Genomic DNA, 27,197 nt, shown 5'->3' on the forward strand with positions numbered 1-27,197 from the left:
TCCCTCCCGGCTCCGTGTGGGCCGTGAGCCCACAATGTCAGTGCCCATGCCATCCGCACACGCCTGCCTCGCCTCTGACAAGTAGGTCAGCATAGACACGGCTTCAGCCTCTGCCGAGAGCTGCTTGCTGCTGGCAGGAAGCTGCTTCTGCAGAATTAAAAACCATCAGAGTTGATCAAAGGAAGTGCCGGGCAGGCTGGCGGGCGGGCCAGATCCTAATCTCTGCTAGCTGGCCTCACACATCACTGCACATGAGTCACCCCGCTGAGCTCAGCGGACATGCTGTTTGCATTAGGCTTTTACAGGCGAGCTTTGCCAAACTTGCCTTTGCCGTCTTGCTGCACGAAGCCACCGAGAGGCAAGGGAAGAAGGTGGGGACGTGGGGTAGGTGTGGTTGCCCAGGTGCTAGCAAGGAGGCGGTGGATTCCTCAGGCTCCAGGAGATGGCCGTGCTCCTGGTGCCTGCAGCCCGTCTTCTCAGCTTGGCCTGATGAACCCTACCAGGAGCAGCAGAGCCCACAGCAAGCCCACATGTCCTTCCTCTCTTGCCAGCTCTCCAATTAAGATGTACTATTATAGGCACGCATCTTGCCTTCACTCAACCATTTGCCTCTCAACCAGCAGGAATTCCTCTTCTCAAAAGCAGGCAACACTTCACCACTCAGGCATCTTGCCTCAAAAGCAGCGAAGTCCAGCAAAAAATGGAGAAAAGTCAGAAAATAAAAATTCCTAAATTAAGAGCCAACCCATAAAAGTAGGGCTTCCCTTAGTGCCTGGCTAGTGTGACATCACCACGAATTACTCAATGAAAATGGTGTCAGAGCAGCAGGTTGATTAAATGTGGAAATTTTCCCCCAGCAGCAGAACTCTGCAGAAAATGAGGCGAGAGAGAAAAGTCTGGCCCCACGCTCAGGTCCCTCTGGGCTGTCCCCAGAAGGGTGGGTGTCCCTGGGCAGAAAGCAGGTAAGATTCTTGTCTGAGCAGGGACTTGGCGCTCAGGACTAGTGGTAGAGTGAATGCAGTGGTTTGTTTTGCTTTCTTCTCTGGAAGCAATGGTAGGAGCAGGATCAAAATCCTTTGTTTTGGATTCTGCCAAGTCTTGCTTCTGTGCATGGTAAGTTTGGAAGAGCAGCCCCCGTTATTTTGTAAGCCAAGGATTCTTGGCTTGTTGTCCCTACTCAGATTCTCTTTAGAGTATTTGGACTCTCATTTATTAAAGGCGTCTAAATGAAGGTGGCAGTCCTTGATACAGTCACCAGTCTCTACATTGCTTTTGACCAAAAATCACACATTTCTAAATGTACCATCAATCAATCAGTTAACTAATTTTTAAAATATAGTTTTTGGGTTGCTGGCTTTTTAAGATTTCTTCTCATCTACCCATAATTCTCTCAGAGGTAAAATTTGGTCAGGAACTTCTTTTCCATCTGTTTCTTCTTTAACACTTTCACTTTACGCTGCAAATAGCCAAAAGGTACCACCCTCAACAGATCCCAGTCACTAAAGTACATGCAGCAGTATGGCATGGTGGTTAGGGTTTGACTGTCAGGCAAAGCTGTATGTGAGCCAAGGCTCTGCCACCTGCTAGCAGTATGATTTTAGAGCATTTTTTTTCTTTTTTTTTTATTTGAGCAGGAAAGAGAGGGCTCCCATCTGCTGGCTCACTTCCCACATGGCCAGGAGCTGGGAACTCAATTCAGGTCTCTCATGTGGGTGGCAGAAACACAATCACTTAAGCCACATCACTGCTACCTCCCAGGATCTGCACTGGTGGGAAGTTGGAATCAGGAGGGAGAGTCAGGCTCTGAACCCAGGTACTCTGATATGGGCTGCAGGCATCTTAACCACTGGGCTAAATTGCTGCCCCTGAGCAATTTTCTTAACCCACCACAGCCACAATCTCCTTCCTCATCTGTGAAATGCAGTAATAACAGTTCCAACCTCATTGGTGAGGGTTAAATAAGCTGATATAAGTAAAACATGTAATAAAATCCTGATACCTAATGAACACATGCTAAATGCATTATTATTTATGTGATAATAATTACTCTGCAACTAGCTTTATTGAGTTAACAATGGTAAAGTTAATCAGACTCCACAGCCAACCATTCTTCCTTTGGAAATTCCTCAGTGCTCATAGCTAAAGCTTGTTCTCATCCAAAGTGCTTGGGGTGTTTTGCTTGATTGGAATTGTCTTCATTCTTTGCCTGGAGGAGGAGGAGGAGGTAGAGGAGGAGGAGGAAGGGAGAGAGGAGAAGGAGAGAGGCATTGGAGGCAATCGGTTACAAGTGATCAAAAAGAGTTCTTGGGGGTTCCCTTCTGTAACTAGGAGAGAACTCCTAATCCTGGAATGTGGGGAGCAACTCGGACTAGACTAAGTTACTGGAATTAAGACTTATTCTATGCATCTGCTCTCCCACAATATGGCGCTGAGAAGGGAAACAGCTTCTACACAGCTGCCTCCAGTTCAGCCAATAAACTGTAGGACTTGCTCCTGATTGGAGGAGAGCAGCGTACTCGGCGTGTGGGCAGCCGAGTTGGGATTGGCAGAGGAGGACTATAAAGGAGGAGAGAGACGGCATGCACCAGGAACATCTAAGGGGAACACCTGTGCAGCCCCCGAGAGAGCCGGCCAGCGGTGTGCCGCTCCCCCGCGGAAGTGGGGAATGTGGCAGGGGGAACCGCCCTTCCACGGAGGTGGAAGGGACAGTAGCCAACCCGGGAAGAACCAGCAGCAAACCCGGGGAGGGCCGAGCAGACAAAAGAACAGCGCAGGGTCCTGTGTCGTTCCTCCACGAAGAGGGGGAGCAACACTGGAAGGCATGCAGTAGATGAGGGAAGGGAGGACACACTCACTTCCTAGTGGAGACATGGTAGAGACGAGGCCCTGGGTATGAACATGATGTGACTCAGAGTACTGAAAAATCACATCTGCCCTGCTTCAGGAGGTGAGAATCATGAGTGGCGGTCTTCCCACTTAGAAAAGTAGAGGGATGGGCAGTGTTTCAGGTGCACAGGCGGGCCCTAGGCATCATCTACAGCAGGAGTGAGGAGCTGAGGAAAGAGGGCCTGGAGTTGCTCTGCAAAATAAAGTAGAGGGGCTCCTTGTTCACCAAGACAGCTTTTGCCAGCAGGAGCTTAGACTGACTGCCTCTGGGGTGTGTGTGTGTGACAAAAAGAGAGAGGGATCTAAGAGGAAGATCACAGGAAATCAGAGGATCAGAGAATGAAGGGGACATATCTTGATCCCATTATGGCAAAGGGACCCTGAAAAAAACAGAAACTGGAAAAATGAAGCGCCCTGGATTATTCTAGGAATCATACCATATATTTAGATCATAGTTAGAATCATAGTTAGAATCGTCTAACTATATGGTATGATTCCTAACTGAGTAACTCAGGCTGAGAGAAATGTCTTGCTGTGGACTGTCTGAATTTTACAGGTTATTTTATCTGGGAAGGAGGGGCAAAGGTTTGGTGAATCCTGTTGAGCAGGGATCTCTTGAAGGGGCTTTCTATTAAAATATAAGCACTGTGAGTGCTTGGATGTTTTTTTGAACTTTTACTTATTTATTTATTTGAAAGGCAGAGAGAGGGAGACAGAGACAAGTCCCATCCGCTGGTTCACTTCCCAAATGCCAGCAATAGCCACGGCTGGGCAAGGATGAAGACAGGAGCTGGGAAATCAGTCTGGGTCTCCAACATGTATCATAGGGATTCAGCTACTTGAGCATCATCTGCTGTCTCCCAGGGTGTGCATCAGTGGGAAGTTGGAACCAGAGCAGAGCCAGGACTTAAACCCAAGTACTGTAATATGGGATGCAGCCATCCCAAGCAGCAGAAGGCTTGGGTTTTTCTCTTTTTGGTTTACTGCTCTGTTCCTAGCACCTAGAAGATCATAGCTCCCCTGTATTACCCTGTGTATTGGTTTCCTGTTGCTGTTGTAATAAATTACAAGCTTATTGGCTTTGAACACCACACATTTATTATTTTCCTGGACTGGAGGTCACAAGAGATCAAATCTAGGTGCCTGCAGGGTTGCATTCCTTCTGGAGGTCCTGGAGGAGAATGTTTCCTTGCTCCTTTCAGCTTCCAAAGGTGGCCTGAACCCCTGGCCCCTTCCTGGTCCCCTATGCAGCCTCTGCTTCCATCCTCACACCTCCTCTCATTCTGGCTCTCCTGCCTCCCTCTTTTCTTTGTAAGAATTCTCATGATTGCTTCCTGCTCACCAGAATCATCGAGTCTAATCTCCCCAACTCAAGGTGCTTAATGACAATTGTCCAGTCCATGTAAGGCAACATGTCCACAGGTCCCAGGATGTGAGCATTCCTGGGGATCAGTCTTCTGTTTGTTAGGCCCCTAAGGCCACCATCAGTGCCACGTCAAGGGAAGATGGCAACTCTGAGTCACAGGCCAGAAACCACAGTGTGGTGAGCAAAGAGCGGCTGAGTGCAGAGTTAGGAGCAGGTAAAAGCAGAGGAACAGGCTGCAGCTGGACGGGCTCTGGAGAAGAGGAACCAGCTCCCTTTCTGCAAACAGACTGAAGGAAAGTGATTCCCGGGGAGAGGGCAGAAGGACAAAGTCTGCTACAATAGGAGTATAGGGCTGTCCAGACAACAGATGCTCAGGTTACAGTTCCTTTCCAGCTTGGGGGTTGAGAATTTGAGACAATGTGTAAAGAGCAGTGCCTGGTTTATAGCAGGTGCTCAATTCAATAAGAGTCATCTTTTATTAATACCAGAGGGAGAGAGGTCAGGGGTAATCCAGGGCCTCAGCTGCCTGGGAAGGTGGGTCACACACAGCTCTGAGCCCTGGGGAAACAGTAAGACTTGTCATAAGGGAATAAGGTATGAGGCAGGTGTGCAGAGGTAGAATTTCAAGTGCTCTTTATCTGAACTTCTTCCTACACAAGCTAAGAGGAAGCATCTGGCTGGTTCCTTAATGAAACTTGGAACTCACTGCTGCAGTCAAGAAGGAAATATTTCTGTGGTTTTTCTGTGGGGGAAAGAAAGTAATAAATCTTTTCTGTTGTTGAAGGAACACCTTTCAGTGGTGGAGCTCCGAGAGGGATATGGGGTTCCTAATGTGTGCATGCTTAGACATTTGTTAGTGTCAGGCCTTCGAGAAGCGTCACATAGAACCTGAGGGCAGGGACGCATTCCAGGAGCAAAGGACGTGCTTGTGAGCTGGCGGTCATGAGCTCAGCAGCAGCCACAGGAGACAGAGCTCTAAGAAACAGATTCAATCAGAAAAGTTGGGTTTTCAGGCTGAGTGTTGGCTCTGGCAAGCCCATGTCTGTCTCCCCATGGATTTCCTGCAGAGCCCTTCTCTGTGAAGTAGCATCTGGCAATTGGTATCCACTTGGATCAGTTGCATGTGGTAGAAGAAAAGAACAAGATCTTGCTCTCAAGGGGATCATTCATTCTGCATAAATGCCTTGAATCCTTGCCAAATGCCTAGCACCATTCTGGGTGTAGGGCTTATAGCAGTGACCAAACAAATAATACATATGCATCAGACAGGGACAAGGGGTATAGAGACAAACAAGGTAGACTGTGGGGGAGCAACTGGGAGCAACTCGGACTAGACTAAGTTACTGGAATTAAGACTTATTCTATGCATCTGCTCTCCCACAATATGGCGCTGAGAAGGGAGAAACAGCTTCTACACAGCTGCCTCCAGTTCAACCAATAAACTGTAGGACCTGCTCCTGATTGGAGGAGAGCAGCATACTCGGTGTGTGGGCAGCAGAGTTGGGATTGGTGGAAGAGGACTATAAAGGAGGAGAGAGACAACATGCACCAGGAACATCTAGGGGGAACATCTATCTGAAGGAAACACCTGTGCAGCCCCCGAGAGAGCCGGCCGGCGGTGTGCCGCTCCCCCGCGGAAGTGGGGAAAGTGGCAGGGGGAACCGCCCTTCCACGGAGGTGGAAGGGTCGGTAGCCAACCCGGGAAGGACCAGCAGCAAACCTGGGGAGGGCCGAGCAGACAAAAGAACAGCGCAGGGTCCTGTGTCGTTCCTCCACGAAGACGGGGAGCGACAGTAGACTAAAAGGCTTAAGTGGCAGTGACACAGGCCTAGAGCCTGTGTGGGATCTTGGCAACTTGGGTTGGGCTCATCACTCTACCCTTGAAGCAAAGGCTCATTCCAGGCTGTGTACACATTGGAGGAACATCTATCAGAGCACATGCAAACAGCATGCAATATTGGTTAGTGAGCACTAGGTGCAGTGTTAGCCTGATTACCTTAGGCATAGCCCTCACCCACAGCTGCAGCTCCTGGTAGCTCCTTTGTAGACATGTGCCAATCTTGAGCATGCTCCTGCACAAAGTGATGAGAACCAGGAGGAGGACAACAAGGGGGCAGAAGAGTTTTTGGAGGGAAAAAAAAATCAAAATCCAACCATAATATTGTGGCAGACTCAGGGTTTTCATCTGGGAGGCTAGGGTTGTACAGGTAGCAGCCTAGAGCCTGTGTAGGATCTTGGTGACTTGGGTTGGGCTCATCACTCTGCCCTTAGGGCAAAGGCTCACTCCAAGCTGTGTTCACACAGGCCCCATCTTTACTGAGGTAAGTCAACCCGGTGTAGCTACTCTGCCTAACTCTCGGGAGCACAGATACATGCACAGATAAGGTGCAGAGATGCCAAAGCCAGAGCACACAGCAAACAGAAGCACACCAAGACAGCTTTGGTGAAGCAACAGTGTCCTTCTGCTTCATACGCATACAGGCATGATTAGGAGAAATGTCCACTGCATTTTCCAAAACTCTTGCTGAATGTTTTTTTTTTAAATCAAGGTATTATCTTTTAAAGAAGCTTGGGTGCTTCTTTCTAGATAGTGATTGTAATAGATGGAAAGTGATAGGTGGAGGGAGGTTATAAAGCATGTGGTTTTCAGAGGAGGAAGTAAGGCCCTTGCAATACCTTGAATATCCAGGGGAGATCGAACAGAGTTGACACACCTCTGATTCCCTGCTCCGAGAGCTCCTGGCCCACAGCCTTGTCATAGCAAATAGTAATGTACTGAGGGCCAGGGCATTTCTTTCTTTCCCCTGGGGAGTTTGTGGGTTTCCAAAGTGTTTCTCTGCAGAGCTATCATGAAATCAACGGTATAAAGAGTCTTATGGTGGCCATCACCGCAGCTCAATAGGCTAATCCTCTGCCTGCGACGCCGGCATACTGGGTTCTAGTCCCGGTTGGTGCACTGGATTCTGTCCTGGTTGCTCCTCTTCCAGTCCAGCTCTCTGCTGTGACCCAGGAATGCAGTGGAGGATGGCCCAAGTGCTTGGGCCCTGCACCCGCATGGGAAACCAGGAGAAGCACCTGGCTCCTGGCTTTGGATCAGCACAGTGCACTAGCCACAGCGCGCCAGCCGCAGAGACCATTGGGGGTGAACCAATGGCAAAAGGAAGACCTTTCCCTCTGTCTCTCTCTCTCTGACTGTCTAACTCTTCCTGTCAAAAAATAAAAAATAAAAACCAAGAGTCTTATGGTAATGACTTGCACTAAATATGAATGCAACATAGATGCCAACACATGCTAACTAAATACCAGTGCCTACAGAGTTTATGTTAAAAAAAAAAAAAAGAAAGTCTTATTAGTTAGAGATACACACCAAAGTATTTATGAGTGAAATGATGCTGTGTCTGGGAATTAATTTTAAAAACATATTAAGAGGGGCTAGTTGTGGCTCAGCAGGTTAAAGCCACAGCCTGCAGCAATGGCATCCCAAATGGGCACTGGTTCAAGTCCTGGCTGCTCCACTTCCCATCCAGCTCCCTGCTAACGGCCTGGGAAGCACTGGAGGAGCATTGCATGCACGTGGGAGACCCAGAAGAATCTCCTGGCTCCTGGCTTCAGATTGGTCTAGCTCTGGCCATTGCAGCCATTTGGGGAGTGAACCAGCACTTCTGTCTGTCTCTCATCCTAACTTTGCCTTTCAAATAAATAAATAAATCTTTTTTAAAAAATCAGTAGAGAAAGAATAGTGTGCACAGTTTTAGGAGAGGGGCCACAGATGAAATGAGATTGGTACCTGTGGAACTCGTCCAAGCTGGGCTGTGGGCACAGGGGGGTACATTACCCCATTTTCTCACTTGTGCTTAAAAGTTTTCATGGTAAAAAATTAATGGCTGGCGCTGTAGCTCAATAGGCTAATCCTCCGCCTTGCGGTGCCAGCACACGGGGTTCTAGTCCTGTTTGGGGCGCCGGATTCTGTCCCGGTTGCCCCTCTTCCAGGCCAGCTCTCTGCTGTGGCCAGGGAGTGCAGTGGAGGATGGCCCAAGTGCTTGGGCCCTGCACCCCATGGGAGACCAGGAGAAGCACCTGGCTCCTGCCATCGGATCAGCACGGTGCGCCGGCCGCAGCGCGCCGGCCGTGGTGGCCATTGGAGGGTGAACCAACGGCAAAGGAAGACCTTTCTCTCTGTCTCTCTCTCTCTCACTGTCCACTCTGCCTGTCAAAATAAAATAAAAAAAAAGAAAAGAAATTAAAAAGCTAAAAGAGAGAAAGAGAAAGAAGTTACCAGTGTCTGATCTACTCTTTCCTTTTGATTCTATTATTACATAATAAAGCAGGGATCTTAATGTGGGGAATTTGATGATGGGAGTTTTTGCAGTGTGACTCCAACAAAGAGAAAAGTTTGATGGATTATTCTGGAGAGTGGAGCAGTCTGGGATTCCAAGAAAAGTGATGTTGAAATGAATAATGAAGATTTTCTGCTTAGTGATGCAGCCCATGGGCCTCTTGACAAATGTTCTGGGAAATTGTGGAAGGGGACAGTGTCCCTGATGCAGCTTAGCACTTTTAAGACCTGTACACTCCTTACAGTTTCACTCAGTCCCTCGAGGAAAGCGGTGGGATTTCCTTGTAATGATACTGAGGGCTACTGATGAGATAGTGCAGCAGTGGCAGATCGCTCCTGCGCCTGGCTCTCTGGACTTGGCATTCTCTGAGACCAGTGTCTTCCAGGGATCACCTCTGAGGGAGGTGTGTGCAGCAGTCAAGCAGCTTGCAGCCAATGCCAGCATACTCACTAAGCCAGCAGGAGGGCTGGAATGCAACATGGGAAGTTCTCTCTTCTCCGGTCCCAGTCCCTGGGCCTGTAGGGTGGGGTGGAAATTGGCCTCTGGGTGGCCACACCCAGCTTTCTATCCACTCTGTCCAGAGACTACATCCTCAACAGCTGCTGTCTGTGTTTGGCTTTCAACTTGGCTGCCTGGACTCAGCTCCCAGGGTCCAGCTTACAGGAGACAACTGTGACACTAGCATTCCAATCATACCTGACCTGAGCCCCCTTCCCAAGGCCCTGCCTGCCACACACATTGGATGCCTTCAATTCATCTCCAGGACAAGTTTATCTCTGGAGGAGGGTCTTTGGTTTGCTGCATGGCTTTGTTCTGGAGTTTCTTCAGAATTATCCAAAAGCTCATCACTTAAATGTGGGAAGAATCAACAATTTTTTTTAGTGGGTTTCAGTAGAATAACGAATAAGATGATGTAGATATATTGAAGTTTTTTCTTTTTAAAGATTTATTTATTTATTCTGAAAGTCAAATTTATACAGGAGGTGGGCAGAGATATATCTTCCATCTGCTGATTCACTCCCCAGATGGCTGCAACACCTAAACCTGGACCAGGCTGAAGCCAGGAGCCAGGAGCTTCATCCAGGTCTCTCATGTGGGTGGCAGGGGCCCTAACACTTGGGTCACCCTCTACTGCTTTTCCCAGGCCATTAGCAGGGAGCTGGATTGGAAGTTGAGCAACAGGGACACAAACCAGTGTCCATATGGGATGCCAGCATTGTGGGCAGTGGCTTTAGCTACTATGCCACAGTTCCAGGTTTATTGATCTTATACTGCCTGAACTACTCTGGGTATGAGAACAGAGACTGCACAAGGCTTTAGGAAGTACCTTGGCCTTTCTGTGCCATAACTAATTTTACAAATCCATCCATGACATGGGCTATGAATTTTATTATCTCTTTAGGGGTTCATCATCTCTTAAAATCTTTCAAACCGTTCAACACAGTCATAGCAGTCCTGGAAATTTCTACCATGGAATATTTCCAAATACAGCTTGTCATAGCAGAATAAGTTATAGTAGTGAAAACTGGAAGCAACTGAAGGCACAGCATTGGGGAAATGTTAAACAAATTATGGTATATCCATGGAAAACCATGTATGCAGCCACAAGAAAAGATAGGAAGGAAGACTATGCAGGGATAGGAAAAATATTAAGTGACACTGAATAAAAGAGTGCAACACAAGTATCACTACAATTATATAAAATATTTTTATAACTGGCTTAATATTAGAAGTAAATTTGGGGCTGGCGCCGCGGCTCAATAGGCTAATCCTCTGCCTGCGGCGCTGGCACACCGTGTTCTAGTCCCGGTCGGGGCACCAGATTCTGTCCCGGTTGCCCCTCTTCCAGGCCAGCTCTCTGCTGTGGCCCGGGAGTGCAGTGGAGGATGGCCCAAGTGCTTGGGCCCTGCACCCGCATGGGAAACCAGGAGAAGCACCTGGCTCCGGGCTTCGGATCAGCACGGCGCGCCGGCAGCAGCGCGCCAGCTGCAGTGGCCATTGTGGGGTGAACCAAAGGGAAAGGAAGATCTTTCTCTCTGTCTCTCTCTCTCACTGTCCACTCTGCCTGTCCAAAAAAAAAAAAAAAAAGAAGTAAATTTGGGGAAAGAAAAGTGATTGTGGTAAGCGGCGGAAATATGAGTGATGTTTTCTTTTTAAATAGTTTCAGTAACAAACAATTGCTTTCAAAAGAAAAAAAGGAGCATTCAAACAGCCCTAACTTGTGGCTGTTTTTCACTTTGGAGAGTAACTGAGAAAACATTTTTTAAAAAAATACAGGAAGTCACATCAGTGACTGTGAAGTCTTGAGGTCAGAAAGTGATTTATTGATAATGAGAAGAGCCAGGTGAAGGGATCTGCAGATAACAGAGAAAACAGGTCAAAGAACACAACTTTTGTGGGAGGTTTTTCATTGTTAAGTATTTAGGAAAAGGAAAAAAAAAAACTCATGTAAATTCTATACTGAGGCTGAGGTATCCTGTGAACCAGAGAGAGGAGAGAGGAGGGAGAGAGAGAGAAATACAGTGCCAAAGAGGCCCCTCATTAGCAACTATCTTTATTTCTTTGGAATGTTCATTGTCTCAAAAATATTCCTGGTTCATTTTTCTGGCCTATTTTTTCCCTGAAGGAAGGAGTCAAATCATTCACTCCTGATTTTTAAAAATCAATCGTTAAGTTAGTTAATCATACCTCTAATCTACCAGCATTTGGAGTCACTCAAACAAAACAGCCTTCACATATAGGAGTTACGTCCACCTCAAGCTAGTCTCCCCTCATAATTTTGCCCCAGACTTGCAAGGGGAGCTCAGGGTAAAATCTGACCCCTGGCTGCCAAGACTGTGCATTGATGGAGGGAAGCAGGCTGCCAGTCTGCAGACTGAGAGGGTTTGTGGAGAAGAATCTGTGTATCAGAGTTAATCACAGCCAGATTTAAACCTTAGATTGTGGATGGACCATGAAAAAGGCAGATGGATGACTAATGTGTGGTGGCTGAACCCAGATACTTAGATCTTTCATGAGGAAAAAGAAAACCTTAGAATCATCTCTGGGGTGCAGACACTGCGGTAGGTCCAGTGAAAATTACAAGGATTGAGATAGATGTGGCTCCTGCCCACAACCCAGGGCAGTGTACTAGGGGCACAGGATAGAAATACAAATAGACTTCAAGTCAACAAATATACTGTACATATCAAGATACAAGCAACTGTGATATAATTTTAAAAAGGCAATAAACTTTGTGTTAGGAAACATTTTTAAATCCCAGCTGGTCTCTAATCAAACGTATGATCTTAGACAAGTGTCAAATACTCAATTTCATTTTCTATAAAATGGGAATGAATAATGTCTATCTCAAAAAGAAGATACTAAGATTAGAAAAGATAATGCAATTGCAATAATGTAGCATAATTTCTGGCATTTAGATTTCACTATTCACTTCCTGAATCTGTTGAACCCATAACATGGACTGTATAAGGCATTGATTCTGAAACCTGGCTACACATGGAAATTTTTTTTAAATTAAAAAAAAATTAAAAAAGGAAATACCGATGCCTCAGTCACAACTCCAAAGAGTCTGAATTAACTGGTATGGAGTGTGGCCTTGGATATTCTCCACAAAAGAAAAAGAAACAGATCCACATTTTTGGTTGGAGCTTTTAATACCCTCTCTCAACATAAGATCAAGCAAGCAGATGGAAAAATCCATAAGGATATAGACTGGAACAACCCTGTAAAATATTTGAAGTTTTTAATTTAAAAAATTGTATTTATTTATTTGAGAGACAGAATGAGAGAAACAGACAGGGTAGGGTGAGATAGAGTGAGCTATAATCTAGTGGTTCACTCCCAAAATGCTTGAATTGCCAAGACTGGGCTGAAGCAGAGATCCAGGAGCTGAATGTAGATCTCCCATGTAGGTGAGGAACCCACGTATTTAAGCCATCACCACAGCCTCCCAGGGTGTGCACTGGCCAGAAGTTGGAGCAAGCAGCCAGAGTTTAGATCAAACCCATGCACTCTGATGCAGGCATCCTAACCAGTGGCTTAACTTCTAGGCCAAATGCCCTCTCTAACATTTTTGAAACATTCTATTCAATAACAGCAGAGAACATATTCTTTTAAAGTGGCCAAAGAAAAATATTTTAGGCCTTAAAATAAGCCTTAGTAGATTTTTAAAAGATTCAAATCAGACAAAGTGTGTTCTCTGGTATTAAACTAGATATTAATAACAGAAAAACATCTGAGAAATATCCAATTAATAAAATTATATACTTCTAAATAACCCATGGATAAAAAAAGAAATCAAAGGGAAATTGGAAACTTTTTGTAATTAAATGAAAACACAATATATCAAAACTTCTAAGATTTACTGAAACATATTTGTAGGGAAAGTTACAGAAGTAAACATATATTAGAACATAAGAGAAGTTTCAAATCAATAACCACATATCCATATTAAGCAACTAGAGAGGCCAGCACTGTGGCATAGTGACTAAAGCCACCGCCTGCAGTGCCAGCATCTCATACAGGCTCTGGTTCGAGTCCCAGCTGCTGATCCAGCTCTCTGCTATAGCCTTGGAAAGCAATGGAAGATGGCCAAAGTCCTTTGGCTCCACACCTGCATGGAAGCCCAGAGAGAAGCTCTTGGCTCTTGGCTTTGGATCAGTACAGCTCTGGCCATTGCAGCCATTTGGGGAGTAATCCAGCAGATGGAAGACCTCTCTCTCTCACTCTGCCTTTGCCTCTCTGTAACTCTGACTTTCAAATAAAATAAATAAATCTTAAGAAAAAAAGGCAACTAGAAAAACAGCAAATTAAATCTAAACTAAATCAAAGAATACAAACAATAAAGATCAGAGGAGAAGGGTAGGTGCTTGGCATGTGGTACAGCAGGTGATATGCTGCTTAGTATGCCTGCATCTCATATCAGAGTGCCTATGTTTGAGTCCCAGCTTCACTACTGATACCAGCTTCTTGCTAATGTATACCTTGGGAGGCAACAGGTGATTGCTCAAGTAGCTGGGTCCATGCCACTAACGTGTAAGACCTGGATTGAGTTCCTGGCTCACTCTTGGCTGCAGTTTTCAGGCTGTAGCAGGCCCTTGGGGCATCTCTGTTTTTGTCTTTTGAATAAATAAACAAATTTTTTAAAGATTGAAGAAGAAAAAATGAAACAGAAAGCAAAAACAATGGAGAAAAATCAATGAAACTATAATTTCTTTCTTTAATAAGATCAATAAAATTGATAGATCTCTTGCCAAACAAGTCAGAGAGAATATATAATACAATTACTAATATTGAGAATGAGAGTAGCAACATTACCATAGATTCTACAGATATTAAAAGTATTATAAGGAAATATTAATAACAATTTCATGCAAATAAATTTTATCAGCTTAGGAGAAAGGGAAACAAATCTTCCATGGTCACCAATTACCAAAGTATAATCAATATAAAATAGATAATCCAAATAGCTTGATGTTGACTAACAAAATTGAATTAGTAAAACAGAATGGGGGGTCCCAAGAAGGTGGTATGGAAACAGGACAGTCCAAGTCATGTGGGGCAAAATATATAGTTAAAAAGGAGAGAAGATACACACCAGAGATAGAGCCATGGGAAATTCGAGATGAGAAGCCCAGGAGACCAACAGAGACTGGGCAGGTCCAGGCTGAAAGCGCAAATAAGAAAGGGAAGCTATGGCAGCGTGGCAGAAGTACAGACTGGGGAGGCTGGCTCCAGCCACCAGCAGACCAGGTTAGACTGGAAATTGTGGGTCCACGAAGCTCAAATAGCAGCAGGACGGGGAGCTTGGCAAACTGTTTGTGAAATTCCACACAGGAAAAAAGAGAAGCTATAGAAGAACAAACAGAGAGGTCAGGCATCCCGCTGCCTATCTCCATTCCCCACCCCCCACCAGACCTGCAGCCCTCTGGGAGAAGCCATATCTTTTGTTTACATTTTTGAACATTAGCAGGGCACTCCAGCCTTTGCCTCCCATGAACATGCCCATCAATTGCAGAGGCCACCTCACCACACCCCTCACCCAGGAACAAGAATCACAATGTTTCAAAATTTCTTCCCCACTATGCAAGCTGTTCAAGGAGAAGTCCTTAATGTTGAAAACTCAAGCCTGTTCCATCCACCACTGAGAACCGAGCTGTGCCCCAGTAGGTGGGGCTCCCTGCACCAGAATTCATACCCGCCTACACTATGATTGAGAAGTAAGCTGGGCTCCAGTAGGCAGGGCTGTGTACTTCCACTTGCAACACACAGACACGTAGCAGCTCAAAACAGGGGGAAACCTCACCACAAGAAAATCTCCATAGATCAGAAGTGCAGTTTGTTAAGCAAGGTGATATAACCCTAAACACACCAGAGACACAGGGTTATCCCACAACTGTGAGGAAAAGGGCAGGTCACATCAACAGAAGTGAACTAATTCCTCTAACCAAAACACCAGAGGAAAGGTACGAAGCCCTATAGGAGCCTTAAATTGGGTATCTCCTCCACCCGGAATACTGAACAGATCACTCAGGCCACATCCAACACACACCTCTTGGAACTCATTAAAAGAACTCACTAAATCACAAAGACACAAATTAAAGAGAAAAGCAACCAGCCAAAAAAAGAAAAACTACATAAATGCAAAAAAAAAAAAAAAAAAAAAAAAAAAGGAAAACCCCTATGTAAGAATAAGAAAGACACTATGAGCCCCCAAAGGAACACCATAACTTTTCAATAGAAGGTGAGGATGAAGAGATTAAGGGTATGCCAGAAACAGAATTCAGAAAGTTAAACATCAGATTACTGAGAAGCAATCAGAAGCAAATTCATGATCTAAATGAAAAGTTCTCCCAAGAAATACAGATATTAAAGAGAAGTCAGAATGAAATACTAAAAATAAATAATTCAATAGATCAAATAAAAAATGCAGTGGAAAGCCTTAACAACAGAATAGGTGAGACAGAAGAAAGAATATCAGAACTAGAAGACAAATTTTTGGAAATATTATGGTCAGGACTCCCCCCCCCAAAAAAAGAAGAAATTAGAAAACTAAAAAACACAGTTGGAGATCTATAAGATACTATCAAATGACCCAACATACGGACTATAGGAGTTCCAGAAGGCATGGAAAGAGAGAAAGGATTAGAAGGCCTTCTTAAGGAAATAATAACAGAAAACTTCCCCAATCTGGAGAGAGACATCCAAGTACAAGAAGTACACAGAACTCCAAATAGACACAACCAGAAAAGATCTTCACCACAACACACTGTAGTAAAATTCTCCACAGTAAAACAAGGAAAAGATCTTAAAATGTGCATGACAGAAACACCAAGTCACATTCAGAGGAAACCCAACTAGACTCACTGCAGACTTCTCATCAGAAACCCTACAGGCAAGGAGAGAATGGTGAGATATATTCCAAGTCTTAAGAGAAAAAAAAAAAACACACACACACACAAAAACAAAAACAAAAAACTGTCAATCCAAAATACAATAACCTGTAAAGCTCTCATTTATGAATGAAGAAGAAATAAAGATCTTCCACAACAAACAGAAATTGAAAGAATTTGTAACTACTCATCCAGCCCTACTAAAAATGCTCAAGGATGTGCTACACACAGAAAGACAGAAACAGAAACATCATTATGAAAGACGATGAATGCAGAAAATGACCCAGTAAAAGTACAAAAGGAAACCCAAAATACAAAATTATGACCATTTATGGAAACATGGCAGGGCAAAGTTGGTACTTAACAATAGTCACCCTGAATGTAAACAGTCTCAACTCCCCAGGTAAAAGACACAGACTGGCTGAATGGATTAAAAAAGAAAACTCATCTTTTTGCTGCCTACAAGCAACAAATATTACCAACAAAGATGCATGCAGACTGAAAGTAAAAGAATAAGATAATCCATGCTAACAGAAACCTAAAAAAGAGCTGGTGTAGCAATCGTAATATAAGATAAAATAGACTTTAACACAAAAATTATTAAAAGAGACAAAGAAGGACACTACATAATGATTAAAGGATCAATTCAACAGGAAGATGGGACTATTATAAGTATTTGTGCTGAACCCTCCAATGGGAGCCGTTTCTGCAAGCTGGCACTGCATCCCCCTGGAGAAGCCACCTTCTGCTGAGAAGCCACCTCCTACTGAGAAGCCATCTCCTGCTGGAACCCTGTCTTGACTTCCCTTCCCAAAGACGCCCCCTTTTCAGCATGAAGCAGCCAGAGCAACCATCGTCCAGTCCCCCCCAACAGATGTTGGGGTCCATTCTTGTTAAGGGAGGAATGTGAAGAGTCAGATGGGTTAACAGGTAGTCAGGGGATCCCAATGGAATTGGGGGTGTAAAATATTTGCTTCCTTGCCCAAAACATTATCTTTAGCAAGAACAAACAGGCCACCCTCCTTCCTTCAGAATATCCAAATTTACCATTAGAATAGCAAGGGAGCTCTTCCTGAGCTCACAGCTTATTGTGAAAACAAGTTACCTCTCCCACCCTTAGCAGGTTAGACAGGATGGAGAATTATAAATGAGGTCTTTTGATGGTTCTTGTCCCCATCTGGTAACTGAATGCCAATCTGATTATCATGTTATTTTCCTTCAAAATTGTACTTAAAAACCAAAATGCTATGAGGTTTTTTGGATTCTTTCCTCTCTTGGAAGCCCCCCTCCATGCTGCTTCAGCTGGAGGTCCTTGATTCTAATAAACACTTTTAAATCTAAAAATAAATAAATATATGTGCACCTAATTACAGGGCACCTGGCTGTCTAGAAGAAATGTTAATGGATTTAAAGGGAGATACAGATTCAACTACCATAGTGATGGGGGACTTCAATACCCCACTTTCAGCAATGGACAGATCAATCAGACAGAAAATCAACAAGGAAACAACAGAGTTAATTGACACTATAGACCAAATAGACTTAGCAGATACCTACTGAGCCTTCACCCTATAGTCACAGAATACACACTTTTCTCACCAGTGCATGGAACTTTCTCTAGGACTGACCACATGCTAGGCCATAAAGCAAGTCTCAGCCAGTTCAAAAAAATCAAAATCATATCATGCATCTTCTTGGACCACAATGCAATGAAGCTGGAAATCCGCAACTCAGGAATCTCTAGAACATATGCAAACACATGGAGACTGAACAATATACTCCTGAAAAAACACTGTGTCATAGGATCCAACAAACTATTGGAACCACAGAAGAGTTTGGTAAAGTAGCAGGATATAAGATCAATACAAAAAGCAACAGCCTTGTATACACAGACAATGCCAGTGTCGAAAGTGGCAGCTTAACCATCTATGCCCCAAGGCTGGCCCCAGTGCAAAGGTTCATAAGCAAATAGAATCTAATAATATATTAAAAGGATAATACATAATAACCTTATCTCAGAAATTCAAGGTTAGCTTGATATCTGAAATTCATATTAATAGACTAGAAAAAAAAAAACCAACCATATGAACACACCAGTAGGCAGAAAAGGATCTGAAAGAATCCAAGATCCATTTCTTTAAAGAAAAGTTTTTTTTTTTTTTTTTTTTTTGACAGGCAGAGTAGACAGTGAGAGAGAGAGACAGAGAGAAAGGTCTTCCTTTGCTGTTGGTTCACCCTCCAATGGCCACCATGGCTGGTGCGCTGCGGCCGGCGCACCACTCTGATCCGATGGCAGGAGCCAGGTGCTTCTCCTGGTCTCCCATAGAGTGCAGGGTCCAAGTACTTGGGCCATCCTCCACTGCACTCCCTGGCCACAGCAGAGAGCTGGCTTGGAAGAGGGGCAACCGGGACAGAATCTGGCGCCCCGACCGGGACTAGAACCTGGGGTGCCGGCACCGCAAGGCAGAGGATTAGCCTAGTGAGCCGTGGCGCCGGCCTAAAGAAAAATTTTTAAAAATTTATTTTAGAAGTAAAGAGAAAGAGAGAGAGAGAGAGAGAGAGAGAGAGAGAGAAAGCTCCCATCCTCTGGTTCATTTTCCAAATGCCCCCCAGTGAAGCTGGGAACCCAGAATGCAATCCAGGTCTCCCACTTGGGTGTCAGAAACCCAACTGCTTGAGCCATCACTGCTGCCTCCCAGGATGTACAGTAGCTGGAAGCTGAAGCCAGGAACCAGAGCCAGGATGTTGGTGTCCCAAGTAGCATTTTAACTGCTATGCCAAACTCTCACCCCCAAGAATAATTTTTTAATAATTATTTATTTATTTGAAAGACAGTTATAGAGAGGCAGAGAGAGAGAGAGAGAGAGAGAGAGAGAGGTCTTCCATCCGATGGTTCACTCCCAAAATGGCCACAACAGCCAAAACTGGGCCTATCTGAAGCCAGGAGCCAGAGCTTCCTCCGGGTCTCCCACATGAATGCAGGGGTCCAAGGACTTCGGCCATCTTCTACTGCTTTCCCAGGCTACAGCAGAGAGCTGGATTGGAAGTAGAGGAGCCAAGACTCAAATCAGCACCCAAATGGGATTCTGACTCTGCAGGCAGTGACTTAACCCACTATGCCACAGTGCCAACCCCAAGTTTCATTTTTGATTTAAAAAAAGAAATAAAGAGGGACTGACACTGTGGCATAATAGGTTAAGCCTCCACCTGTGGTCCCAGCATCTCATATGGGCACCAGTTTGAGTCCCACCTGCCCCATTTCCAATTTGCTCCACTTCCAAGCTGCTCCCTGCTAATGACTTGGGAAAGCAATGGAAGTTGGCCCAAGTGCTTGGGTCCCTGCACCCACATGGGAGACCCAGAAGAAGCTCCTGGCTCCTGGCTTTGGATTGGCCCAGCTCTGGCCATGTGGCCATTTGGGGAGTGAACCAGCGGATGGAAGACCTCTCTCTCTTGTCTTTCCTTCTTTCTGTAACTCTGCCTCTTAAATAAATAAATCAATCTTTAAAAAAAAAAAAAAGAAACTCTGAATGAAGTAGGAAACTTCTTCCATATGAGAGAGGGCATCTATGAAAAACCTAAGGCTAACATACTTAATGGAAAAGACTAAATGCTCTTTCTCTAATACCATGAACAAAGTTAAGGTTTGTCTACTGGCAGTATTTTCATTCATTATTGTACTATTTCTAAGCAGTGAAATAACACAAGAAAGAAATACAAAATGAATTAATTCAGATTGGACAAAAAGAAGTAAAATTATCCTGAATCTGACAACACAACTGTCTATGAGGAAAATTCTATGGCATCTATAGAAAAGTTATAGAATAAATGAGTTTCATAACTGGCAAGGCCTCAAAGCTCATCAGATTATCAGGACCATTCTGTCTGTTTCTATTTGCCTCTCAAATAGAAAACTTATTCATGGCTTAGACAGTAGCTTCCTTAGGTCCTGCAACAATGACTCTGTCCTTTGTTCTAGGCCCTATCTAGCCTACTCAGGACCTCATTCCTTTGTAATCATAGACTCTACTCCTGACCTGTGTGTATTGATGGTCCTTCCCCCACACACACGCACTTAATGTTGTATGATTGTTCAAAATTTCTCTACAGACAAACCCCTCTACCCACAAAAGTTGAGTGGCCTTTCTCCCAGTCTTGGTTAGGATCTGCTTCAAACCACATCCATCAGTCTTCACAAGGGTCCAGAGACTCCCTTCATTCCTCTCTTCTATGAAATCCTCTCATTACTTGGTTGATGCAAGTCTTAGGATTATTGGTTGCTATTCTCACCCTGTCTTTTACACTATCATGTCTGTGTAAGTGTTTACAGGAGGTGATAATGGAATGAAATAAAGCCTTCACCAACCAGGCAGTCAACCAAATGCTGCTACAGGGATATACTCAACTCCCCACGTAGGAGACAGTGGCTTAAGACATTGCCCCATGCCAACAGAGAGTAATTTGTTGCCCCGTGTCAGCATGAAGTAGCTCTAAAGACAGATCATTGTCCCTCCACCCCTCCTGGACTTCTGGGGCTGATGTAATCTGATATAACACCTGCTTTATTAAAAGCAAAAGGGGGGAGGGGCTGGCGCTGTGGCGCAGTGGGTTAAAGCCCCAGCCTGCAGCGCTGGCATCCCATATGGGCACTGGTTTGAGTCCCGGCTGCTCCTCTTCTGATCCAGCTCTCTGCTGTGGCCTGGGAAAGCAGTGGAGGATGGCCCAAGTCCTTAGGCTCCTGCACCCATGTGGGAGACCTGGAGGAGACTCCTGGCTTCAGATCAGCTCAGCTCTGGCTGTTGCAGTCATTTGGGGAATGAACCAGCGGAATGGAAGACCTCTCTTTCTCTCTGGCTCTACCTCTCTCTGTAACTCTTTCAAATAAATAAAATAATTCTTTAAAAAGGGGTGGGGGTGGCGCTGTGGTACAGCAGGTTAACGCCCTGGCCTGAAGCACCAGCATCCCATATGGGTGCCAGTTCTAGTTCTGGCTGCTCCTCTTCCGATCCAGCTCTCTGTTGTGGCCTGAGATAGCAGTAGAAGATGGCCCAAGTCCATGGGCCTCTGCACCCACATGGGAGACCTGGAGGAAGCTCCTGGCTCCTGGCTTCAGATTGGTGCAGCTCTGGCCGTTGTGGCCATCTGGGGAGTGAACCAGTGGATGGAGGGCCTCTCTCTCTCTCTCTCTCTCTCTCTGCGTCTCCTCTCTCTGTGTAACTCTTTCAGAGAAATAAATAAAATCTTAAAAAAAAAAAGAAAGAAAAGCAAAAGAGGGGAATCTTTGTAAAATGGTGCTATCTTATCTGTGGTGCCATCTTAGGCCCTGGCCCCCGGCACCACCTTGCATAGTAGGCTTTGGTCCTAAGCCCCATGGCTCAACTACCAGTGTCAGCTCCACTCCCACCCTAATGGGATTCACTGCTCTTACTTCTCTGCCCACCCCCTGGCAAAGGTTTAACAGGATCTATTCCTGAATACATGCTCTCTGTCTTATGCTCTCTTACTTTCTCCCCTCTCCCCACCACCTGTCAAGCTTCCCCTACCCAACAATAAACTTTTCCTCTTAAAAAAAAAAGTGAATTTAGCAAGCCTGTAGTATAAAAGATCAACATAAAAAGTCAATATTTCTTAATAGTTTCAACAAACAGAAATCAAAATTTTATAAATAACATTTATAGTGGCATAAAAATAGCAAACATTTTCAAGTGGGCATTTGGCACAGCTGTTAGTCTACCATGTGGGATGCCTGAATGCCATGTTGAAGTGCTTGGTTCCAGTCTCAGCTCCCTTGCTTCCAATCCAGCTCCCTGCTGGTGTGCATCCTGAAAGGTAGCACGTGATGGCTCAAGTGCTTGCGTCCCTGACATTTACATGAGAGAACTAGATGGGGTTCTGGGCTCCTGGATTCAGTCTGGTCCAGCCCTGGCTCTTGTGGGCATTTGGGGAGTGAAATAGCAGAAATCTCTTGTCTTTCTCTGTTCGTCTCTCTTTCACTTGAAAGAAAATAAAAAAGAAAAGAAAGAAAATACATAGAGATAAACCTCACAAAAGAAGTATAAGAGCCATACACTGAAAAAACATTGTTGAGAGAAATAAAAGCTCTTGTGTTCATGGATTGGAGGACTTAACATTGTTGTTGTTGTTTTTGTTTTTTTTTTTTTTTTTTTGACAGGCAGAGTGGACAGTGAGAGAGAGAGACAGACAGAGAGAAAGGTCTTCCTTTTGCCATTGGTTCACCCTCCAATGGCCGCCGCGGCTGGCACACCGCACTGATCCGATGGCAGGAGCCAGGTACTTCTCCTGGTCTCCCATGGGGTGCAGGACCCAAGCACTTGGGCCATCCTCCACTGCACTCCCTGGCCACAGCAGAGAGCTGGCCTGGAAGAGGGGCAACCAGGATAGAATCCAGCGCCCCGACCGGGACTAGAACCTGGTGTGCTGGCGCCGCAAGGTGGAGGATTAGCCTAGTGAGCCGCGGCGCCGGCGGAAGACTTAACATTGTTAAGGTGTCAGTTCTGTGCATACAAAGTCAATGGAGTCCTAATCAAAATTCTACTGAGATTACCCCCAGAAACTAATCAAACTTATTCTGAAGTTCCAGCTCATTTTAGAATTCATAGTTTTCTTTGAAAAAGAAGAAATTTGCTCTCTCAAGATTTGCAATAACATTACAGGAATCAAGATCAGATGGTATTAGTATAAAAAGACAAGTAGATCGATAGAACAAAACAGAGTAGCCAGCATAGACCCACAAATGTATGATAAATTGACTTTTAAAAACTAGTTTATTTATTTAAAGTCAGACTTACAGAGAGAGAGGGAGAGAGAGATCTTCCATTCACTAGTTCACTTTCCAAGAGGCCTCAGCATCCGAGGCTGAGCCAGGCCGAAATCGGAAGAGTCATCCAGGTCTCTCACGTGGGTGGCAGGGCCCAAGCACTTGAACTATCTTCTTTGTCCAGGTCATTAGCAGTTGGCTGGATTGGAAGCGGAGCAGCTGGGACATGAACCAGAACTTATAAGGGATGCTGGCATTGCAGGTGGCAGCTTTACCTGCTATGCCACAATACTGACCCTCCCCTCTGCCCCGCATTGACTTTCAACAAAGGTTCAAAAGCGATTCAATGGAGAAACACCAGTATTTTTTTTTTTTTTGACAGGCAGAGTGGACAGTGAGAGAGACAGAGAGAAAGGTCTTCCTTTGCCGTTGGTTCACCCTCCAATGGCCACTGCGGCCAGCACATTGCAGCAGGCGCACCGAGCTGATCCGAAGCCAGGAGCCAGGTGCTTCTCCCTGTCTCCCATGCGGGTGCAGGGCCCAAGGACCTGGGCCATCCTCCACTGCACTCCTGGGCCATAGCAGAGAGCTGGCCTGGAAGAGGGGCAACCGGGACAGAATCCGGCACCCCGACCAGGACTAGAACCCGGTGTGCTGGTGCTGCAAACAGAGGATTAGCCTATTGAGCCGCGGTGCAGGCCCTGACCAGTATTTTTTATAAATGGTGCTTGAACTATTGAATATGCATATGCAAAAAACTTCTGTAAGGAAACAGGTGAAAATCTTTGTAACCTTAGGTTTGGTAAAGATTTCTTTCTTTTCTTCTTCTTCCTTTTTTTTTTTTTTTTTTTTTTTTGTAAGATTTATTTTATTTATTGGAAAGACAGAGTTACAGAGAGAGAGAGAGGTCTTCCATCCACTGGTTCACTACCCAGATGGCCACAACGGCCAGAGCTGCACCAATCTGAAGCCAGGAGCCAGGAGCTTCCTCCAGGTCTCCCACGTGGGTGCAGGGGCCCATGGACTTGGGCCATCTTCTACTGCTATCTCAGGCCACAACAGAGAGCTGGATCGGAAGAGGAGCAGCCAGAACTAGAACTAGCACCCATATGGGATGTTGGTGCTTCAGGCCAGGGCGTTAACCCACTGTGTCACAATGCCGGCCCCTGGTAAAGATTTATTAGGTATGCCACCAAAAGCACAAATCATAAAAGATAATATAAAGATTGGGAGAGGCTGGCGCCGCGGCTCACTAGGCTAATCCTCCGCCTTGCGGCGCCGGCACACTGGATTCTGTCCCGGTTGCCCCTCTTCCAGGCCAGCTCTCTGCTGTGGCCAGGGAGTGCAGTGGAGGATGGCCCAAGTACTTGGGCCCTGCACCCCATGGGAGACCAGGATAAGTACCTGGCTCCTGGCTTCGGATCAGCGTGGTGCACCGGCCGCGGCGGCCATTGGAGGGTGAATCAACGGCAAAGGAAGACCTTTCTCTCTCTCTCTCTCTCTCTCTGTCCACTCTGCCTGTTGAAAAATAATAATAAAAAAAAAGATTGGGAGAAAGTATTTGCCAATCATATATCTGACAAAGGTCTGATTTTCAAAATATAAAGAACTCCTAAAACCCAACAGTTAGGGTGGACATTGTGGCATGAGTTAAATCACTGTTTAGGATGCCCACATTCCATCCCAGAGTGCTTGGTTTGAGTCCCACCCCTGTTTACCATCCAGCTTCCTGCTAATGTGCACCCTAGGAGGAGGTGATGGCCCAAATACTTGGGTCCCTGCCACCCATGTGGAAAACCTGGATGATATTCCTGGTTTCTGGCTTTGGCCTGGTCCAACCCTGGCTATTGAGGCATTTGGGGAGTGAACTAGTAGAAGATTCTCTCTCTGTTGCTCTACCTTTAAAATAATTTTTAAGTTAAATAAAATAAAAAGATGGATTTAAAAAAATGTTATCCAGGTGATTCTGATGTCCTAAGCTTGAGCACAACTGAAGCACACATTTATTAGTATGCTAAATCCTTCAGTCCTGGTTTACAGGGCAAACTGCCACTAATCCCCAGAGAGTTTTCCAGTTTCCCGGTCTGTTACAAAGATGAAATTTTCAGGATTGCTTCAGGAGGAGCATGCAAATCATCTAATATTTTCAATTTAGTAATCCCAAGGTCTTCATTTTGAACTGCAGGGACGCTCTAGACAAAAATTACTAATCTGAAGTGAAATACAGCAAGAGACTCAAGTCTTGACACTTCCAGGGCCATAAATTATCCACAGTGCCAAGACAATTTTGGATCTGATAATTTGGTGAAATTGCTCCTCCATTCCTCATAGACTCAGCTTCTGTTCTACACCGACTTTATTCAAGTTTGTTATTTGAATACATTCCACTTTATGCTTCACTTTCCTTTGACCTAATCTGCAGGGCTTCCAAGAATAGGTACTTGAATGTACAGAAGTTGCAAACTTTGTCACGTTATGCAAGATTTCCTAAAATAGGTTTGTTTCCCCTTTCTTTTCAGTGACTCAAACAGAACACTCTAAAGGACCTGAAGTTGGCTGAGTCTGCTTTCTCTTTTGTGCCCGGTTTTACTCAGTCAGAAGAATGACCTAGAGTGGCACATTTTAGCTTTCAAGGTGCATATGAATCACTGGGATCCTGTCAAAATACAGATTCTTAGTCAGTCAAAGTGAGGGTGGGATCCAAATTTCTGTGTTTCCAACCAGCTTCTTTCCAGTGATGCCCAAGTATGCAAGTTGAGTTGCAAGGCAAATGACCTTTCAAAGTCATTTCATACCAGGGACACTGTGAGGCAACAATGACCCTAACAGCGAGAAGGCCAGGCAAGTCAAAGGGAGGAACATTGTGTTAACATTGCCTTTGATTACACTCTCCAAGTTACAAACCCCCTGCCGTACATAAATATTTATACATCTGGTAAGGGTAAGGATTCAGTTGCCGTGAAGAGCTCAGAACATTTAAAAATGGCGTTGACTGGCTTTTTCTTACCTTTTTTCTTGGAAGGAATTTGCAACAGACAGGATGGTTTTTGTTGGTTAGATTCAGTTACCCCAACTTAAGCTATTTTATGACTGTTGCATCCAACCATTTTTCATGTGTGTTCATTTTGTTTGTTTTCAAAAGATCTACAATATTGAGGTATGAAATTCTAAAACTTGATGTACTACTTAACTGATGTTTTCAATTCTCATGACAAATGGCCTGATTTTTCGCCTAGATAGTAAGAGGATTATATTGCATGTCCTGAAACTTCTTTTTTTGAGGCAAAGCTAGCACTGGTAACAGCAGCAGTTGCTTCTAATGATTTACAGTTACAGTAAAATCTGTTGGAATGAATTGCAGGACAGTATTGAAGCATGGTCGTGAATCTTCCAAGGGAGCCTGCTGCACCCCTTGGGTGGATCTTTCTCATTCACCCCTTACTTCTCCGTCTGCTTTGTTAGTCAAACTACATGTCTCCCCTTGTCCCAAAGTCTCAATTTTTGGAAAGGAATAGTTTAGTTTTGTCTAAAATTGATACACTTAAACTTACTGCAAACATTTGTGAGTTTGTAATTTAAACAAAGCATTCTTGATGAGCTTAGAACAAGCCAGTCTATTTTCATCAAAATTCTTATTATGGATAAATTTCCATCTCAATTTACCTTGCTATTTACATTAGTTCATCATGATTTTTTGAGAAAATAACTGAGAAAAAGGCACCCACAGAGGCTAAGAGCAAACCCATACCCCTAGTTCTATATTCCATATCCAGGATTCCTTACTAAGTGATTACAAGAGCAATTTTCTGTCTTTCCAACCCACTTTTGCAGAAGAATTTGAATCACCACTGGAATGAATGCGGTAACAAGAGTAGTTCCGTCAACAATATGTGACACGAGGGAGGGGAGAGTAGAAGCTGGGCTGTCTGGACTATGGTTTTGGATGAGGTTTGGGATTTTTGTTGTTGCCAGAAAACTCAAAGTTCAAAGAGAGTAGAAAAGCATATTGATTAGCTTTGGACTGGTCAAAGACTAGATTTATATCTGAACTTAACTAATGTTTTACACATGGTCTCCTTTGTGTCTAAGCAATTTTGTACCCCTGGTTAGTTAAAGACAAGAGCCAGCTGAAAGCAATTCCTCTTCTTGTCTTCTCTCCTCCAATTCACGACCATTTGATAGGCAAGTAGATGTTAAATCTCTAGAAACAAAGCAGAGTGTGACTGGCCATGATCCCTAAAGCCCCTTTTGGCGCCACAAAATCCTCATGGCCACATTTGCAGGCACATCTGGAGAGCCAGGTTGATCGCTTGAGAATTCATCTTTTGCTCAGTGTATCAAAGACACTGGAACGTGCTGACGCAAATTTCAGCCCCATCAGTTCATTTTCATTAGCAAATTTTGTTGCTAACATTATTGAGTCCATCATGCCAAGC

General features: G+C 44.8%; 1 long non-coding RNA gene across 1 annotated transcript in view; it reads left to right on the plus strand.

Moving 5' to 3' along the window:
- LOC149128133 (uncharacterized) overlaps window positions 1–25,442 on the plus strand; it is a 68,975-nt gene extending 43,533 nt beyond the window's left edge. The window contains exon 3 of the long non-coding RNA XR_016229421.1: window positions 25,281–25,442. This is a non-coding gene — a long non-coding RNA (uncharacterized LOC149128133). The remainder of the gene's footprint in view (window positions 1–25,280) is intronic.
- The last annotated feature ends 1,755 nt before the right edge of the window (window positions 25,443–27,197 follow it).

Source organism: Oryctolagus cuniculus, chromosome 2, assembly GCF_051225735.1.
Source record: "Oryctolagus cuniculus isolate XC-2025 breed Fujian yellow rabbit chromosome 2, ASM5122573v1, whole genome shotgun sequence".
Lineage (NCBI taxonomy): Eukaryota > Metazoa > Chordata > Mammalia > Lagomorpha > Leporidae > Oryctolagus > Oryctolagus cuniculus.